The sequence below is a fragment of the Dioscorea cayenensis genome, chromosome 14, assembly GCF_009730915.1.
Source record: "Dioscorea cayenensis subsp. rotundata cultivar TDr96_F1 chromosome 14, TDr96_F1_v2_PseudoChromosome.rev07_lg8_w22 25.fasta, whole genome shotgun sequence".
Lineage (NCBI taxonomy): Eukaryota > Viridiplantae > Streptophyta > Magnoliopsida > Dioscoreales > Dioscoreaceae > Dioscorea > Dioscorea cayenensis.
Genome location: NC_052484.1, coordinates 16610258 through 16625902, shown reverse-complemented (window position 1 = coordinate 16625902; position 15645 = coordinate 16610258).

Here is a 15645-nt window from a genome sequence, read left to right as displayed (position 1 = left end):
CCGTCTACAAAGGGAAAGGGGTCGGTACAGAGTCACGTCAGCTGTGGAGGCTAAGGAACGGAGTTTTAAAGTATTCACCGAGACTACAAAGAAGTCAGCGAAAGTTAGCTCGTAACTAAGCCATTTTGTTATTTTGTTTTGGCAATAGTTATTGGGGACCTATATGCTCAATTTTTGACATCTTTGTTTATTTGAACTAAATTTGATTTCAAATTTTTCATTTTGATAAATTATGACTTTTGTAAATGATCTCTATATTTTTAGTGGGTACTTACTGGGCTTTTGAGCTCATAATATTGTTGATATCTCTTTTCAGATCAGGTGTAGAGTTGGGTGGCGGATAGCTTAGCGGGGATCGTTGGGCAAGTACTGAATTATTAGCATGTAATAAGTCCCGTTTATTTTGGGCCTAGGTTTTATTTGAATAAGTTTGTATTCTTTTTGCAAAACACTTAGTTTGATTCTATCAATGTTGAACTATATTCCTATGTTCCTAAATTTGGTCTCCTTGTTAGATTTTGTGATTCTTGAAAATAGGTTTTGAGCCTTGCATGCCTACTTGGTTTTAATCTTGTTAGTGTGCGGCCGTCTGTCAAAGCACCTGGTCCAATGATCTAAGTCCAGGGCGTGACAATAATCCTTCATCATGATCTTCTAGCCCACATCTCTTCATGTGTCATGTCATCACATGTTTGGCCACATCATTCTCCTTGTCATTTCTTCTTTTTGCCAAGTCATCATTATCACGTCACATTCATTTGACATGTCATCTCTTGACTTGTCACATAATGTCAATCCAATTCTTCAGACATAACAGATTTTTTTTGTAATTTTTCAAATAAAATTTAAACTTTTGTTAATAAAATTAAATTAATTTTTTTATAAAGTGGATAAATCATGTGTCAGGGACATGTGCACCGCCAAAAAACTGATCGTTAGGTTCGTGAGTACTCACCAGGTAGGCCAGTACTACCATACCAAAAACCTTTTGATAAAATTAAAATTTTGAATTTATAGAGTTTTCAATTTTTTCCAAAAACAAATATTGCTAGTTTTGCTTTTTATAATTCATATATATGTAGACTTCCGCGGGACATATTTACTAATAAAAGTTAATCTTCTCTTGCACGTGTAATTCATGTTTAATTATAAATTGAATTATTAGTCCTCTAATTATCCTCGAATTCATGTTACAATATATACACGCACATAATTGTCACTTTTGTTAAAAATAAATAAATAAATAACAATGTTCCCAAATCAAAGGCAGTGCATAAAGGCCTCAAAAATCAACTAATAAAATGATTAGGGTTCCGAAAGTTCCAAAGAGAGGTTGAAGTTTTCAAAGTTGTGGGTCCAAATGCATTTTAATTAGAGAGCATTTCATCAAATATAACATTTAGTCAAGTAAAGTCTACATCTCTAGCATTTTATTTTTAAATTTTTGTATATATATATATATATATATGATGAATATGAACAAGCAACGAATTATTAAACTTCATAGAAGTATGACTACATAATTAAATTTGTATTATGATTACAATCAATTAAATGTTATTATAGTTGTGGTTTGTTCTTGAAATTCCGAAAGACTATGTGCTTAAGTCTTTGGAAAAGAAATGGAGAGATTACAAACATGATTTGAAGAAAAGATGTTTCAAAAGAGATAATGGACTACAGACAAACAAGGAGAAGCATCCAGAAGGGGCCATTAGATGGCAATGGGAACAGTTAGTTAATTTTTGGTATTCAAAGAAAGGGGATGTTAGAATATTTTTTTTCATTGTCATATTAAAATTGTGATATCTTACTCATTTATCATTTAATATACACGTCATTACGTAGGAATCAAAACAAGTTGGGATTGCATCTAGAAAGTAACAAAAATACACACACATCTGGTTTGAAAAGTTTTGTGAGAAAACAAAAGGAAATGATGAAATTGTGATGTTTTTCAAGATTCAATGTTCTTTGATTATTGTTTATTTAAGGTTTGTTATATGGTTAAATATTGTTGTTATTTTGGTGAATTAGGAGCTTCGTAGTAGCAGGAAAACAGGATGTCTTGAGTTTTTCAAAGCAACTCATACAAAAAAGGATGGTTCGCACGTGAATGCAGAAACTCAATCAATTATGGTAGTAATTCAATATTCTTCAATATATTTGTTTCCTTTCAAATCACATTATTTGTTAAAAAATTTTACTGAAATGTAGGAAAAGGCAAAAGAAAAGTTAGATGAATATGAAGTAATTGATGGGGATGCGAGGATGGTTGAAAGTCAAATTTTGACTCAAGCAATTGGAAACGAACGACATAGCCAAGCAAGAGGACTTGGATTGGGTTCAAACACCTACAAGCTATTATGAAAATTCAAGTAGCCACAACACCACAGCATCAACGGCCCATGCATGCAAAGTGCATAGATCAATACCATCAAATGGAGCAGAGATTCCAAAAGATGGATGAAAGAGCATGACCTAAAGCATGTTCAATACAAGGCTCTATTTAATTTCTTGCAAAATCAGTTGTCGGGCGCTAGTATCCCCCTCCTTAACATTGGTGCCTCAACTTCAACATCTCAAGTATTTCAAGCTTGTAAATTATTACCATCTTCATCTCTATATTGCAACTATTTAATTATAAATATTGCAAAATCAATCCACTGGACCTAAGATCCCTGAGGCTAACATAGCCAATTCTAGTTCAAGTTTTCAAGTAAATGGAAATTAAAAATATTATTGTATCTATGATTATACACTAACCGATGCACAACTAGTTGTTTGAAGATTGGAGATATGGTTTTTTTTTCCTTATATATTTTCTTTAGTTTTAGTGATGTATGACCTTTGAATGTTGATGGTTTTGCTTGTACGAGATTTTTTCACAATTTTGTGTCATGGTTGGTTAAAACCTTGTGGCTCTGAATGGTGTTCATGATTTCTAAATTGGTCTATATATGATATACTTATCCCATTCACATGGCTCTTATCTTAGAATAGTGTATTATGTATTGGTTTTATGTATACTTTAACAAATGCATTTATATGTATTTGGTTAAAAACTTGTGGTGGTGAATGGTTTTAAGTATTATTACATCATGAATTCAAAGCTATCCAAGGGTTTAGGTGAAAAATGTGCCAAAATAAAAATAGGATTATAATATACCAAATAATGAAAATTCCTAGCATTTCAAAAATAAATGCCGCCAAAATAAGAAGCTAGTCTTTACCTTGATGTGCTCGCTACTTTGCCGTCTTTTTAACATAATCACCACAAATATGATGAACCTTTCCCGTCGTTTATATCAATACATACCGGCAAAAGGAAAAAACTTCCTTACAAAAAGACAGTAGAATATAAGCACCATGTTTGGAAAAGCAACACTGTAGCGCTTAAGGATAAAACGATAGTATAATAGAGGCGACGTCTTTGGAAAAGTGCCACCAATTGGTGGTGTTTTCAGACAAAAACACAGGTATAGTTTGTATCATTACCTAGTTCACCGCCGATATTATTGGTGACGCTTTAGGCAAAAGTGCCTCCACATAGCGGCATTTTAAATGAAAATTAAAATGCCAGCACTTCAGCAACACTAGCGTCTTTGGCGCTTTTTGGAAACACCATTGCATGAATTTGTGGTATTTTAAAACACCGGCAAATGTTCACAAAATGCCGGAAAAAGTCTATTGTGCTATAATATACTTACACAAGTGAAACATTAATAACTCAACTCACCTATGCTTTCACCCTGTGTGAGTTGAGACTCAAACTAATCTTCTCTGCAAAAACACAGACACCTTAAGCAGAAGACCTAGTAGTAATAGACTAAGAGATCCTTAGCTTGTATATAAATTATAATGACAATTACCATATAATTATTTCTCATTTTATTTAGTGTCTTTATAACGTTTATTTAAATTATAATTAATAGTATATAAACGAAAGGTGAAAGGAGTTTTTTTTTTCTATATAAATATTCCTTGTAATAAAAAATAAAATCTAACTAGTTAGCTTAGAAAACAAATATTGTGTTAACAAATTCTGATCCAGGTTTGGGGAAAAAATTGTACAAATATAAAAACATGAAAAAAAAATGTATAAACTGTATCTGAAGTGCAAGTGGGAATCATGGTTTCAAGCATTATTGAGAAAGTATCTTACACATCCAAATGCCATACTACAATGCAACACTTCAAAAACAAACATTGAATTTTATATAATTATTATCAGATTTAAAGATACAAATAACGAATAATTAATCAACTAATCACAAAGAGGTGGGTTTATAGACCGGCCATATTAACCCATTGTAAAAGATATTAGTATGGAAAGTTTAAATCTTGTTGAATCTAGTGATGGTAATGAATCTCCAATTGTGGGTGAGAGTACATGAGATAGACAATTAATTCTCTATTTGTTCACACGCCTTTAATTACTCATGTTGCATTTAAAAAAAAACTCATCACAAAATTTACCAAAATGCTACACAATATTTCCTATATAAGGATGAAAAACCAACCTCCCGAAATTAAAATAGTATCACTAAACTAATTATCCTTGATTAATCCATTCTACCAATCCATTCTACCATTCCATTCTAATGCTAGTTTGTTTTTTTTTCAAATAAAAATATTTCATAAAAAAATATATAAATCTATCATATCTCAAGTTGCAAGGATTATATTCAAGAAAGACCCAGAATTAATTGGTTAAAAATTATTAATGTTGATAAAAAGATCCATCATTAATAAAAAAATAATAAACCATAATGTTTATCTAAAAATATTAATTATATTAATCAAATAAAAATTTCATCAACTTCATATCACAGTTTTACACCAAAATAACAATCGACATGACAGTTAATATCGTGCACCATAAAAGATAAAAATAAATAAATAAAAGGGAAAATTACTGTTTACCCCTCGTCATTTTCAAAACTTCCCAAAAACCCCCTCCAACTTTTGCACACCCCGGACAGCCCTCCGTTATATTTTACATTCCCTTTAACCCCCCCTCCGGTAAGTTGAAGTGGGTCCATGATATGAAATTTCTTTTTTGCCCTTGCAAAAGGAGAGAAAAATGGCGCCCAATCATATCATGTCCGAACTTTATGCATAGTTTTCCAATTTTGTTTGCCTCCTGCTTGCTTTTTCTCAAACAAAGTTTAGAAGGCTCATATCTTGTTCTTCTTGTTCTTGTTCTTCTTTTTCTTCTTCTCATTTGATGTACTCAATTTTAGCTCTTCAGATTAAATTATGGAGAGTTTTTGTGCTATTGCTAGATACAACGGGGATGATCAAGTGCTAATGTTCACGGCGCTGACTTCTTGGGAATCAGTGTTAGCTGAAATATGTGCCCGATGGGGTCTCGATATTTCCCGTGTCAGGATGAAGTTTATCACACCCGATGGACATAAAACGGTTTGTCTCATGCATCACGTGCACTCCATCTTCAAATGTACTGTTGTTGATCTTGTTGTTGAGACAGATGATGTGGCATCGTATCCTACTGAAAACGAGTTCTGCTCGTTGTAAGTTTCTTCTCGTTTATGTTTATATAGTTGTAGAAGCTAATTATTGTTTAATTATCCCTGTCTATGTTTAAATTTATCAAGTTTCCATTTAAACAATATTATCTCCGTTTAACTTATTAACTTATTGTTTAACTTCTCACGTCGAATACAGTGTCGTCGACAAAGAGACCGATGATGTGGCATCATATCCTACTGAAAATAACGGTTTTTTCCATGTCGCCTTCGATGTCGTCGACAACGAGACCGATGCCTATGACGAGAAGGCAACCTGGGCGTCCTAGACAAAAGAGGATCGAGTCGTAAGTGTTCGAGGACGGTGAGTTGCGTTGTAGCCATTGCCACGCTTCCGGTTCGCAAGTTGCATTATAGCCATTGCCACGCTTCTGGTCACAATCGCAGATCGTGCAATGAATCTGTTGCCGAGTAGGCATTGTGTATATACTTCTTAGTATTGTTTAAATATTGAACTTTATATTTAAATATATCTGTTACGGTTTAAATATTGGCTTCTCTATTTAAATTTGTTTTTTTATCGTTTAAACTATATTTTTATCCACTTAAAATATACAACGCGATGGTGCTAGCGGTTCCCCAAGCGTAATTAATGCACACTCGGTTACCCAAGCGTTTCCACTCCCGTCGCACATAAAAATCGGAAGCCGAAGCGGCAGCAGGCTGTTGGATTTCACAGTATAAATGGGACGGAAGAACCATTTCGATTGAACATACTCTACTGGCGCAACCACTCCTCTTCCTCTTCTTCTTGTGTGATGGTCATCCTGTCGAGTCGAACATTTGGTGTTCACGACATTCGCTCCATTCAAACCACATTTTTTAGATCATAGACTTTTTACAGGATGTGTTATGATTGTTTTTCTCTTGTCATCCGTAAACAACCTGTAGGTGAAAACTTTTTTTTTCTTGCCCAAGGCGAAATGGTCGCCTTCTTGCTCTACGGGTAAGCAATGACGGAAGTGCGTTTCGCCTTGGGTCAAGAAAAGAAGGTTTCACTTACAAGTTGATTGCGGACGATTACTAGAAGAAGGTTCATCACATATCCTTTAAAAAGAACTTGATTTATAAAAAAATGTGGTCTGACTGGAGCGAGTGGTTTGGACACCCTATTCAAAGGTGTACTTGGACGATTCCGAGGTCCGTGATGGTTACGTCGTGCGTTAAACGGAGAGTTTGAAGCTTAAACAGAGAATTTTTGTATTGTCTTACATTCTATTTTTATCAAAGATTTGTATTTTAAGTAAAGGTCATTGTAATTACGCTGATATTTAATAATAAAATGAATGTTGTATTGTATTGTATTGTATTAAATATATTTTTATCAGAGATTTGTATTTTAACTATATTTCATTGTAATTACGTTGATACTTCATAAGAAAATGTTAAACTGAGAAAATGAAATTTAAACAGAGCAAAATAAAGTTAAAGGTAATGAATGTTTTAAGAGATTTGTATTTTAAGTAAGTTGATATTGAATAAGAAAATGAATGTTGTATTGTATTGTCTTAAGTGAACATTCTATTTTTATCAGAGATTTGTATTTTAGGTACATTACATTGTAATTAAGTTGATATAACACAATAAGAAAATGTTAAATTGAGAAAATGAAATTTAAACAGAGAAAAATCAAGTTAAAGGGAGAAACTGATACTTAAACGGTATTTTAAACAGAAACTTTGTTCTTTTAAATAGAGAGTTTGTTATTTTAAATAGAGACTTTGTTATTTTAAATAGAGAGTTTCAATACCTTAGACTGGGAGCTGATGAAATGCCGAATGCTTCAGCGGGAATTCTTCAGCGGGAAATATAAGTTGTTAAACGGTAAACTCTCAATTCTTAAACATTGATATCATTTGTTAAGCAGAGACCTATATTATTAAACAGAGATACAAATAGTGAAACGGAGACAACAAAACTTAAACGGTAAAAGCTCATTATTTAAACGGAGACCTCATTTTTACAACTGCAACCATATCAACTGAAAGGGTAAACGTAGATTATAAACATTACACAAATCACAACAATCAAAAATTCATTTCGATCGTGTACACAGACGAAAATGTAAAACAAAACAAAAACCATAGCCGAGAGATCTCCATGCAGACTAACAAAACCCCAGCCGATAAATCCTCATGCAGGCTTCAATGTCTTCCAAGAAAAACAAAATCACAAAACAAAACCGAAAAATGCCGAATACTTACGCGGGACTTCTCCTTCGAGACGCCGTTGGAAAGGGAAGAGCTGGAGACGCGAGTTGAGAGAAGACAAATGTTTGGAGACCCGAGTTAAGAGAAGACAAATGGTTGGAGACGCGAGTTGAGAGAAGACAAGCAGCTGTAGCCCTAATAAAAACCCACCCACTTTTTCTCACACCGCCCGAAATGGGTGCAACCACGACTTCCCGTGCAAGGGCATTTTTGTCCATAAAATTTAAAAAACACTCCGTTTAATTCCGTTACGTACTTTTGGGGGTTTGAAAATCATGGAGTGTAAAAGGAAGGGGTTTTTGGGGATTGCAAAACTATGGAGGTTTTTTTGGCAATATGGCAAAATTTTGGGGGTTTTTTTGACAATTCTAACCACAACATTTTGGTAGAGGCTTTTTATTAAAATAATGTTTTTTTAATTATTTATCGAAACACGTATTTTGGAAATTCCTTTTTTTATTTTTTTAAATTTTTTTAAAGTTAAAGTCTCACTCCTTTTTTTAATATTTCAATTTTATTTTTTTTAAAAACCAAGGGTCCCATTAGTATTTTAATATTAAACTTTAAATTTTTAAAAAACTGCAGGGACCTGATATTTTTTTAAATTTAAAAAAAAATTTATATTCAAGCCCTTATAATTTTTATTTATTTTTTCATTAATTAGCAATTGTAGTGGAAATTTGCTCTTTCATCAACCGTCACTGCGGCCCTTGGTCTGTGTTCCTCTCGACCAAGGTTGTCTCCTTCGTTCAGTATGACAAAAATATGAATTTTGCTAGGTTTAATGTAAAAATAAAGTAAAATAACTTTGCAAGAAAATAAAAAAAAACTGTAATGACAAAAATTTTAAAAAAGAACTTTCTCTAATATTGATAATTTTTTTCTTACCGAAATAGTTGTGTTTTTAGAAAGGAGACTCGGAGGGTTTATATAGGCCTCCACTTAATAAATGGATGGTTAAGATCAATTTCATCCAATACCTCTTATGAATGGGTAGGTGTCACATGGCATCATATTCCAACAACTCCCAATAAATAAATTAATGAAAATTATAAGGGCTTGAATGTAAATTTTTTTTTAATTTAAAAATATCGGAACCTGTAATTTTTTGAAAAATAAAAATTTAATATTAAAAAACTAATGGAGCCATTGGTTTTTTTAAAAAAATAAAATTTAAATATTAAAAAAAAGTGAGACCTTTAACTTTAAAAAAATATTAAAAAAATAAAAAATACGTATTTCCATAAATAATTATGAAAATATGTTTTTTCTGTAAATAATTTAAAAAAACACATTATTTTAATTAAAAAGCCTTTTTTAGAACACAAGACAACTACTCGAAATACATCCCATGCAAAGGAATGAACAAGCTTTATTGCATCACTAGAAAAATTGAAAGATGTACATCTACTCTTGATTTTCTTATTTTTCAACCAGCATGAATTATTTAAAATATTTTTTTTTTAGTTTCCTCTAAAATTTCAAATTTGATGATATCAAAGTAAAATAAAATATTTATAAATTTATTATATATAATATTGAATTATAAAATACAATATATTGGTTTATCTTGAGAATGGATGAAATGGTATTATAATAACTTATTTATTTGGTAATCTCAATCACACTCATTTTATGAATGATGCTGATATGGTTTGACATGTACAACTTGTGTTTCATAACTAATTATCACCAATCTTGCAATTGCAAACCAAAAAAGTGTTTGTGAAAAATAATATTAAACGCAATTTTTATAATAAAATTATACACATAAATCTATATTATTGCATTAACAATATATTATTAGGTTAAATGTACTTTTTAGTCTAGAATCCATGTAATTTTGGAATTTTGTTTACTTTAATTCATATAGATGGCAAGCCACATGTTGCCATTATATACTATGCAATGTAATTAAAAGCTAATTAAATTTTTTTAAAAATGGATATGTTTTAGGATTAATTTGCTCTGTTTATGTACCAAAGTGAATAAAAAATAACAAAAGTATATAAATTATATCAAAAAATTTTAAAATATAAATATCAGATTGAACAAAATGTTTAAATTACATTTGATCCTTTTAAAACTCAAATATTACAAAATATTTCAAATTCATACAAATATTCAATATGATTAGTTTGGTGATTGTACTGAAGAGAGGTTTTCTTGAGTTCCATATATATAATTATAAAATATTTTATTTATTTTAAAGATAAATTTTTTTATATTAAAAACTTCGTTTATAAAGAATTTTATATAATAGCGAAAAAAATATAAACGAGTAACTTCTAACTAATGAATAATTCGAAAAAAATTATATAAAATAATTACAAAAACATAAACCCACAATTTAAATTAAGTTGTCAACTGAAGCATTGTAATCCTTTCTTTTTTATATAAAAGAAATAATCCTTTTATGAATTGTATATATTAAATTAATTTCATTAACACATTAATAAATTGACTCTTGCAGAAAAAAAACATTGATGCACCGGGGTCGAGCGTTATTAGTGTGATGAGAGATGTGGATAGTGTCGGGTGAGGGGTGAGGGGTGAGGGGTGAGGGAGGAGGGAGGAGATGATGTTCAATGGAGATGGAGAGAGATATAGGTTAATTGAGGATGGATTACGGATAGGATTGGGAGATGGGAAGAGAAGCTGGGGGATTAGTTTATCGGGTCCATATATGAAGGATCCCATAAACTAATCCATCCTTTTCAATGTTTTTTTATTTGTTTAATAATATTTTATTCAAAACAATGTAATGTTAGTCAAGTTAAAAGGCAAAACTAACTCCGGTCGGATATACTTGATTGACCTAATCAAACAAATAGAGGGACTAAAAATTATCAAATTATAGTAAGGGAACCAATGGGGAAGAGTGACATAATTAAAGGAACTAATTAAGGTATTTTAATAAAAAAAATTATGAATTTTATCTAAAGTGCAAGTGGGAATCATGGTATCCAACATTATTGAGGATGTATCATGCACTTTTGAATGCCATGCTACAATACAACACTTCAAAAATCAGTGTTTTGAAATCCGGTTGACCCAGTTGATTGGATCAAATTCAACTAGACCCAGCTAGGTCACTGGATTGGGTCAAACCCGGGTTTATAAATTATAAATATTATTTTAATTTTTTTTAGATTTTTAATGTTTGTAATCTATCATAGCTAAGATGATTAGTTATTTTTCAAGCTAATGTGTGGGTTTGGGTTCACTTTTTTTAAAAAAACATGTTTTTTTCTATAAATTTATTTTATTATAAAAAGTGCATTTTTTTAGGTTCAAATTTCAAAAAACATGTGTTTTTTCTTATAAATTTATTTTAAAATGAGTTTTGAAATTTTGAATTTTTCAAAAATAAAAATTGATGCCGCTCTCAATTCCACAAACACATGAATATAATATTCATATGCATAATCTAATTAAATATTAATTAATTGATACTAAATTTTTGAGAACCAAATAGGGTTAATTGGAATTGGTCATAAATCTGAGTTTACATTTTATACTAGTTTTTTTAAAGTCATCAAATACATGTTTATGATTTGCCTTATTTATATAAATATTAATCACTATATTTATAAATCATACTAATTTGTTATATGCTATTAAAAGACATTAGATTTATCATGGTTATTGTTTTTCTTTTTTTTATCTATAATTTAAAAATAATATTTGTTTGTTATACTTTGTATTATTATTTTTCAAATTCCTAGTGATTATAATATATTATATATTTATATTTAATTAAAATTATATATACATATATATTATTTATAACCAGGTCAATCTCGGTTCAACCTTGGTTCGACTAGTGACCCAAGAGCCTTCCGGGATTATATCCTCGGGTCAGGTTTCAAAACATTATCAAAAACAAACGTTGAATTTTATATATTTATCAAGTTTAAAGATACAAATCACGTATTATTAATCAATCGATCACAAAGAGGTAATAATGGATATCCATTTGTGGATGAGAGTGCACGAGATAGACGATTAATTCTCCATTAGTGCACACGCCTTTAATTCCACTTGTTGCATTTCAATTAAAAAAACACTCACCACAAAATTTACCGAAATGCCTGTACTATATTTCCTATATCAAGATCAAAAACCAACTTCCCAAAATTAAAATAGTATCACTAAAACTAATCATCCTCAGCTCGATTAATCCATTATACCATTCCATTTTAAACTACGCCTGCAATGATTTTTCATATATATATATGCCAGTTTTTTTTTTCAAATAAAATATATCATAGAAAAAACATATAAATCTATAATATGTCAAGTTGTAGGATTATATCCAAGAAACATCCAGAATTAATTGGTTAAAAAAAATTATTTATGTTAATAAAAAGATCCATCATTAATAAAAAAAATATTTTTTATAGAAAAATATCAATTATACTAATCAAATAAAAATTTCATCAACATCATATTACAATTTTACTCCAAAATAACAACCAACATTAGGGAAGAGCATAGATCGATTCCGTAACCTAACCAAACCGAATTAACCAAAATATATTAAAAAAATAGAACCGAACCAAATAAAGGTAAAAACCAAATATTTCGGTTCGGGTTCGTTTATTAATCGAAAGTTGTTATTTAACCAAAATTATATAGAAAAAAATTAAAAATGATTTCTAGGGCAATTAATTGAACTATTAATTCATAATTTTTTTTAATTCATCATTCTATCATTTTAGGCCAATTATAACCTATTTAATAATTGGCTTATAAATTAATCATATATAACTTACTCAAAAGCCTAGCATACATATAATTTTTTTTTATTAATATAACATAAATCGAATTTTTTAAAAAGGAAACCGAACAGGAATACCAAAATATCAGTAGAATTATTACCAAACCAAGCTAGAAAAAATTTAGTAACCGAACCAAACATCTTATTTGGTTTAATTCAGGTTTGGTATTTGGTTTTTCCAAATGATGCTAACCCCTAACCAACATTACAATTAATATATATCATACACCATAAAAAAGATAAAGAATAAATTAAAAACCCATAACTTTTTGGGGATATTTTAGAACATGAGCCGACTCCTCGAAATACATCCCATGCAAAGGAATAAACATCACTAGAAAAATGGAAGGATGTTATCTAGATTTTTTTATTTTTCAATCAACATGAATTATTTAAAATAATTCTTTTTAGTTCCCTCTAATATTTCAAATTTGATGATATGAAAGTAAAATAAAACATTTATAGCTTTATTATATATAATATTGAATTATAAAATATAATATCTTGGTTTATCTTGAGAATGGATGAAATGGTATTATAATAACTTATTTATTTGGTAATCTCAATCACACTCATTTTATGAATGATGCTGATATGGTTTGACATGTACAACTTGTGTTTCATAACTAATTATCACCAATCTTGCAATTGCAAACCAAAAAAGTGTTTGTGAAAAATAATATTAAACGCAATTTTTATAATAAAATTATACACATAAATCTATATTATTGCATCAACAATATATTATTAGGTTAAATGTACTTTTTATGATGTTGTAATATAGTATACTATTCACTAGAATACATGTAATTTTGGAATTTTGTTTACTTTAATTCATATAGATGGCAAGCCACATGTTGCCATTATATACTATGCAATGTAATTAAAAGCTAATTAATTTTTTTTTAAAAAAATGGATATGTTTTAGGATTAATTTGCTCTGTTTATGTACCAAAGTGAATAAAAAATAACAAAAGTACATAAATTATATCAAAAAATTTTAAAATATAAATATCAGATTGAACAAAATGTTTAAATTACATTTGATCCTTTTAAAACTCAAATATTACAAAATACTTCAAATTCATACAAATATTCAATATGATTTAGTTTGGTGATTGTACTGAAGAGAGGTTTTCTTGAGTTCCATATATATAATAATAAAATATTTTATTTATTTTAAAGATATTTTTTTATATTAAAAACTTCGTTTATAAAGAATTTTATATAATAGCGAAAAAAATATAAACGAGTAACTTCTAACTAATGTATAATTCGAAAAAAATTATATAAAATAATTAAAATCATAAACCCACAATTTAAATTAAGTTGTCAACTAAAGCATTGTAATCCTTTCTTTATATATATATATATATATATATATATCTATAATGTAATCCTTTCTTAGTAAATTAGTTTGATTAACAAATAAATTGACTCTACACAAACAAACATTGATTCGCTTACATATATAGACTTAGTAATTTCATCTTATTACGTTTGTAATATTTAAAATTTAATTTTAGCTTCCTCTATAATATATCAAAATTTATTATTATTTTAATAAAAAAGTCATAATATAATTATAAAGTCAATAAGAATTAAGAACTATCTGAGAAAATTAAAAATATTGAATTCATTGTAATTCAATGAGATGCAAACATTCATTGTTATTTCAATCATATTTTTTGTATGAATATATTAACAATGCTCCAAGATCAAAGGCATTGTATAAGCATGGACTTCGGAAATCAACTAATATTAGGGTTCCAAGGGTTCTAAAGATAGGTTGAAGTTTTTCAAAAGATGTGGGTCCAAATGAATTTAAATTGAAGTGCATTTCATTAATTATGACATTTTAGCCGCCAAGTCAAGTCTAAATCTACTTTTTCTTTTTCTTTTAAGAAAAAGGTTTTTTTACCATACACGGAGAATGTGCTATATTAATTGCTACATATAAAATTGTCCTAAAAAGAATTATAAAATTATTTCTTATTTTCTTTTAGTATTTTTTTACCATATTTATTTAAAAATATAATAGTATAAAAGGCGAAACAAATATCAACATTTCTAGATAGCTATTTCCAACAATTACAAGTAAGATTGAGTTCATGTGTTTTGAAAACAAATTAGTTGTTAACATCATTTAGAAATTATTTTTATTGATCGATTTTAACAACTTTTAATAATATATATATGAGATCATAATAAATTAGGAAAGAGGATCAATTCGAATCAAATGCATTCAAGCACACAATCTATGACTTAGCCCATGCAAAGTGAAAGTCGAAATCATGGTTTCAAGCATTATTTGAAAAACTATTTAATTTACACTTTCAAATGCCATACTGCAATAAAATACTTCAAAAAACAAACATTGAATTTTATATGATAGTTATTACAATGAAAGATAAAGATCAACTAATCACAAGAGGTCCCCTCTCTCAAGTCTCACCACAGAACTTATCAAAATATCTGAACTTTATTTCTATATAAAGCTATCAAAAATTTACCTTCCAAACTCGAATAATATCACTAAGCTTAGCACAAGTGAGTGGTATGGGTGTTGCATCATCTTGCTTATCATCCTCTAGTAGTCCTTCTTCCCAACAAGGACACTGTTCATCATCTGTGTCAAAACTATTGAAGAACATATCATTGAAGGAGAAGAATCATCAACAGAAGAACAGCAGGCTCAATGAGGCAGCCATGACAGCACCTTCCTTTCCTTTCCATTCTAAACCAAGTTTACGATGATTTCAATATATATATATATATATATATATATATATATATATGTTTAATGTTTGCATTTATGTTGAACTACATCATATACAAGAAGATAGGGTTTTCAATGTATTGTTGTTGTTTTTATTTTTATAATGTTATTAGGGTATACCTTCTCATGCTAGTAGTCATAATTAACTCTTAATTGTTTTTGGTGATTTGGAGAAAAAAGCGCAGCCTTCGAAGCTGTATACAGGCCTGAGAGTGCTCAATCCGATGCCTTGGGTACTCTGCAGAATGTGGCAAGATGGATCGGTGGCTTTGTACATGGAATCAGTACAATAGCTCCATGCACTTAAGGACCCCAAGTGCT